Consider the following 6,000-nt stretch of genomic DNA (forward strand, 5'->3'; position numbering starts at 1 on the left):
GTTATGAATTGAATAGAAAGATAAACATTATTAATACTGATATGTTAGTATGATAGGTTCACTTAGATTAGTTAATGGAGATAATGTTTGGTTTGATTCATATGACATAATTTGGTACACTTAGTGGCATATGCATAATTGATATGTTGATTGAGAATTGGTGTGGATGGCACATGAGTGGTTATATTAGAACTTGAATCAAATTTGTTCAAATGAATAATTGTTATATTTAATTAACTTGAATCGTGGAAGTACCACTGAGCTTTATTGCTCTATGTATGGTTTTGTTTATTTTATGTGTGGGCTGTTAGGTGACATCGGCCTGACGGCTTACTTTAGATGTGACCCATCGGTCATGGGCCCGGGTTCCAATACCCAAAAATTATTATATCAATTTTTTTTAGTTTAAAAAAATATTTTATTAAAAATAATAGGGTGTCACTTGACATGTCGACGACACCAATAAATTTTTTTTTCGTTTTTATGCTTATACATGTAAAAAAACATGTATTTTAGGTTTGAAATAAGGGTGCCGCCGGTTGGTCAAGCTACACCTAAAAAAAAATTTTAAGAAGAAAGGGGTGCCGCCAATTGGTCAGGCAGCACTAGTTATTTACTGTAGAATTTGCCTAGATACATGGATATTAGTGTCGTTATCCTATTCTGGTATTTATTTATTTTATATTATTTAGGTAAAGAAAACCCGATTTGATATTTATGAATTTAATTGATTAGAATGTGATTCTAATGTTTGATATGTAAAAATTATTTTATTTTTCTTTAAATTTATTTTTAATTGATATCAAATTTTAATATCAATATAATTTCAAGTTATATACATAATATATGAATATACTTAAATTTATACCCACAATGTAATGAGAAAAATTGTAACTTTTTTTATTTTATATTTTCAAAATCTTGAGTTAATATGCACATTATTTTTAAATTTATTTATGTAATGGATTTGACAAAAAAATGTGAGCAAACCATATTTTGTGGATTAATTTAAATATTTTTAATAATAAAATTATTGAAAATGTTAAAATACATTAATATTTTATTTTATTTAATAAGAGTATTTTTGTAAAGTAAGGTTACATTGGAATCATAACAACGTGAGAAAATACTAAAAGCTCTTTAAGTTGAAGTTGAGTTTAAGTTAAACTTGTATTGTTTTCATATCAAAATATTTACTAAAATAATTATAACTTTTATAATGTTTTAAATATTTTAATTATATATTTTATTTTATAAGATTTTATAATATATATTTCATTTAATATTTCAAAGTTGTAATAATTTAAAAATCTATAATACTTTTAGATAAGGTTGGAGTCAAGAAATTTGTTTTCTTGTTTTTTTTTTTGGTGATAAAGAAAAAAATTACATCAAATGTTCTTGAGCAAAAGTTTCACTAACTTTATCTCGTAGCAGCATCTCTGAGACTTCATCAAAAGGATCCTCGTAAATCTGTAAGCTTGTCTTCCATTCTAAACTCATGTTTGCCAAACAGTTAGCCACTGTATTAGCTTTTCTAGGAACATACCGAATCCACCACTGCCCTTCAGATTCTAAAAGCCGCTGAACTCTCCTAAGCACAGTAATGCCTGAATTTGCACTCCATTCTCTTGTGAGGCTTTGACCACTTCTAGATTATCAGCTTGAACTTTACCTCTCTTGAATCCCTTACTCAATAAGAGAAGCATGCCATCTAAAATACCCCAAAGTTTGGCCTCAAAAGGTGTGCAGCTCCCCAAAAACCGATTGAATCCCAAGATCCAATTTCCAAACTGGTCTCGAAGAACTCCACCAACCGAAGCCTTCTCACTGTCCCTGGCTACTGCACCATCAGTAAATAAATGAACCCTTGAATCCATCAAGAATGCTGGAGGATCAGAGATGTGGTCATTTTGTTGAAATCTCATGTGGCTTATCCCATACTGCTGAGCCCATCCAAAGGAAATTTTGATGATCTCAGTAGGTGGCCAAGAAATATTTTGGAACACGAAAATATTCCTATTTTTCCAAATGCGCCAAGCAACTAACCCAAAGAGGCAAGACCAAGTAGTCCCACGTCCTACTAACCTGAAATGTGAGCAAAGATTATCATTCAACCATTCATGTAAAGTACTTGAGAAAAACCTGTACTGTTGATCAAAAGGGACAACAGGCGCCCAAACTTCCTTTGCTGCTGAGCAATCGCGAAGCACATGTAAGATATCCTCAGTTTCATAACCACAGATGGGGCAAGAGCTACTATGGCTAATTCCCCTCCGAGTACGCTCCACATTAGTTAAAAGCCTTTGTTGAGTTAAGAAAATTTTAATCTTTTGAAATCGAACGTTAAAATTGTAAATAAAATTGGGTTTACAATTATTTTGGAATGAAAAGCATGGAAAAGGTTGACCCCCCCCCCAAAAAAAAAGAGAGGAGAAATCTTTGAGTCAAACTCGAATTCTGCCTTGGTAAAGAGAATTCTTCAAATCTTAAAGCATATTGATCATTGGAGATTAAGACATGTTCTTAGAGAAGAAAATAAAGTCTTAACAGAGATGGCCTCAGACAAGAAAGAAAGTGTCCAAATTTTTGACGAAATTTTTAGAGAATTTATTGTTAGTTCTCAAAGTTTGATATAATCATGTAATGGTATTGTTTGTTTAGTTTCTCGATGTAAACATTTGCATATTTATTTTAAAAAAAAAAAAGAGAAATCAAAATCAAATCTTAGTGTTTGGATGATTTTTGGTTTTCAAGTTAAAAGAGTTGTGATTACTTGTTTTTATTATTATTTTAATTTTACGAAGTAAAAATTAGATTAAAGTAGTGATAACATATTAGAAATATATAAAGTTATTTTTCAAAAGTGTTATATAACTATTATTGATTATTATTTATTAACTTGAAATATTATTTTTAAAATACTTTTAAAATATATTTTAAATTTTTAAATAATTTATTAATTTTAAAATATTTAAAATATATATTTTATGTGTAATTATATTAACTTATTTAAATATTATCTAAATTAATTTATTTTTAATTTTCAATGTCATATCTAAGTAATGAATATTTTAACTTTTATCGCAATTTTTGACAATAATGACAAACATCTTAAATCAACAAACCATATTTTTTCATAATATTTTTCAACAACAATTTTTAAAAGTTTTTTTTTTCAAACCAAACTTTTCAAAAGTGTTTCTCAATCGCAACAAGAACCCTAAATTAACCCTAAATAGTTGACACTTTGACTTAATTAAAATATAATGGCTTTTTTATGTAATGGTGGAGCAATTGGGAGTAGGGATAAGCAAAAATTTGATTCGATTCAAAAAATTTTAAAAAAAAATTGAATTTTAAATTATTCGAATCGAGTTAATCGAGTCAACTTGAATTTTTTCTCGAATTTCGAGTTCAAATTGAATTAAATTTTCTAATTTGAATAAACCAAGTATCAAACTACCCCACTCCTAAATCAAAAAGTAAAATTCTATCTCATTCGACTTAGATTCGAGAAATTCTTTCATTCTATTCATATTAGAAGGAAGGGAAAGTGTTAATTTAGAATATCTATATATTGTTCATAAAAATAATAATTAAGGTATTAGGGGTTGGTGGGGGATGGATTCACCACGCGCTCCAAAAGTGGCTTGAAACAGTTGCAAGTTGAAGGTAGGTCACTAGAAAATAGTATTAAACTAAGATCTGACCAGCATCTCATAAAAGTAGGGCAGAATCTAGGATTGGTCTACCTCCAGATAGGACCCACTCGGTTCAATGGTTAGAGCCTTTGGTCAGACACCGGAGGACAAAACAGCTGTCTATCCCTATGGCTATAACCACCACCGGATTTTATACCATAACCGACGGCTTATGATTAGGATTCTCAAAATGGTATGTTATTAAATATATTATTTTAGATTTAATTTTATTATTTGAGTGAGAAAATGTAAAATTATTTAAAATATATTTTATTAAAATTTGTAATTTTTATTATTTAGTACGAAAGGAGTTTATAGAAATAATATTTAGGGCGGGATGTATTTGACAAAATATAACATAGTAGACTAAATATTAAATTTTTTCGATTTATAATAATAAATAAAAATAATTGAAATGTTATATAAAATATCAAAAAATCATTATAATAGTATTTATTATTTGCTTAAAAGGTAATTATTAAATCATTTATTGATTAAATTTATATCCAATTAATCCATGATATCATATTAATAAATATTGATAGATAGATTAATGTTTGGATAAGAAATTTCATTTCTATAAACGTTTGGATAAATTTTTTGGAAATCAAATATTTTTATCACCATTAGTGCTGACGTGAATTTTTATTGGTTTAATAATAAATTTAGTCCTCCAATGTTTACATTTTTATAATTTAATTCAAAATATAAAATATTCAACAAATTTAGTCTTCAATGTTTATAAAAGTATCAATTTAGCTATCAAAATTTACAAAATCATCAATTTAGTTCTAATTCTAAAAAAATTAATAATTTTAAAAAACCAAGAAAATTTGCAAATTTTATCGTTTGTCCTGACTGATCCAATTGCAATTAGACATTGATGATATGAAGATGAAGAGAATAACCTCAACTAAATTGGCATTTCAATGAACTCCAAATCAAGATGGTTTTTATTTTATTTTATAGAATTTGAATTAAACGACAAATTTTATGAACATTGAGAGCTAGATTTGTTGAATATTTTATATTTAGAACGAAATTGATAGAATATGCAAACATTAAAAGGCTAAGTTTGTTATTAGACCAATAAAAAAACCTGCATTAGCTTTTCGTCACTCATCTATCAACAACTAACTAGAAAGTGACTAAAATATTTGATTTCGAAAAGTTTAATGACTAAATCGAAAAAATTAATAGTACAATACACCAAAATAGAACGAAAAGAATAGTTTAGTGACCATTTTATAGCTTACCCTTTTTACCATATAAATCGATACAATATGATATATGTTTTTATTATTTTTTTGGCGGTAAATTATTTATATATATATATAAATTTCTTAGGAAAATTGTAATTACATAATACTACTAATTTTTAACGAAATATTAAAATTTCTAAGAGTATAATCTTGGTATATACCAAAACTTTTAAAGATCATAGTTAGAATTTTGGTATACCAAAATTTTGTTATACAAGCCCATATTGAATTGTGGTGTCAATGAGGATACATTAGTTAGACACTTAGGTTGAATGTTTTGGCATGTTTAAATGTGTTTTTAAACTATGGGAATGATTGATTTTGATTTGGCTTGGTACTTAAGTTTTGGATGAAATTTTACCTTGTTTTGGAAGCTTTTTAATGTGCACACGGCCTGAGACCCGGGCTGTCACACACGGCTTGACCTCACGGTCGTATGCCTTATTAATTTTAGGTGCAGGATTTTTCACATGGTCACAGTTAGTTATACGGTCTGAGCACATGGACGTGTGGGGTAGCCACACGACCGTGTTTGAGGCCACACGGGTTGGTCTCTTTCATACGGCCGTGTGACCCTTGTTTCCAAAACTTTCAAAAAATTTCATATTTTTCTGTTTTGATTGAAATTAGTCCCTGATTGTAAACTATTTTTAGGGCCCCTTAAACTCGATTTTAGGCCCGTAAACGTATTTATGCTATGAATAATATTTAGTTTTGATTATTGATATTTAAATTAATATATGAATGGTTTAATGATGTTAAATGTTTCAATATGTGTCATAATACTCCGTAGCTTTAATTCGACGACAAAGACGAGTTCGGGGTGTTACAGTGTGTAGGTTGGTCAAGTATAGAAGTTGGTGTATATGTATACGCCCGATATTAGGAAAGTATCCGCCAAAGATAGAAAGGAATTAAATCCAGAATATTCAATATGAGAAATTCAACAACAAATGCTTCAAGGTAATCTGGGTTAAAACTCACTAGGTTCGTTTGAACTTACAAGTGTTTATTTATGTTGCTAATTATGCTTG

The sequence above is a fragment of the Gossypium raimondii genome, chromosome 13 (assembly GCF_025698545.1).
Source record: "Gossypium raimondii isolate GPD5lz chromosome 13, ASM2569854v1, whole genome shotgun sequence".
Taxonomy (NCBI): Eukaryota; Viridiplantae; Streptophyta; class Magnoliopsida; order Malvales; family Malvaceae; genus Gossypium; species Gossypium raimondii.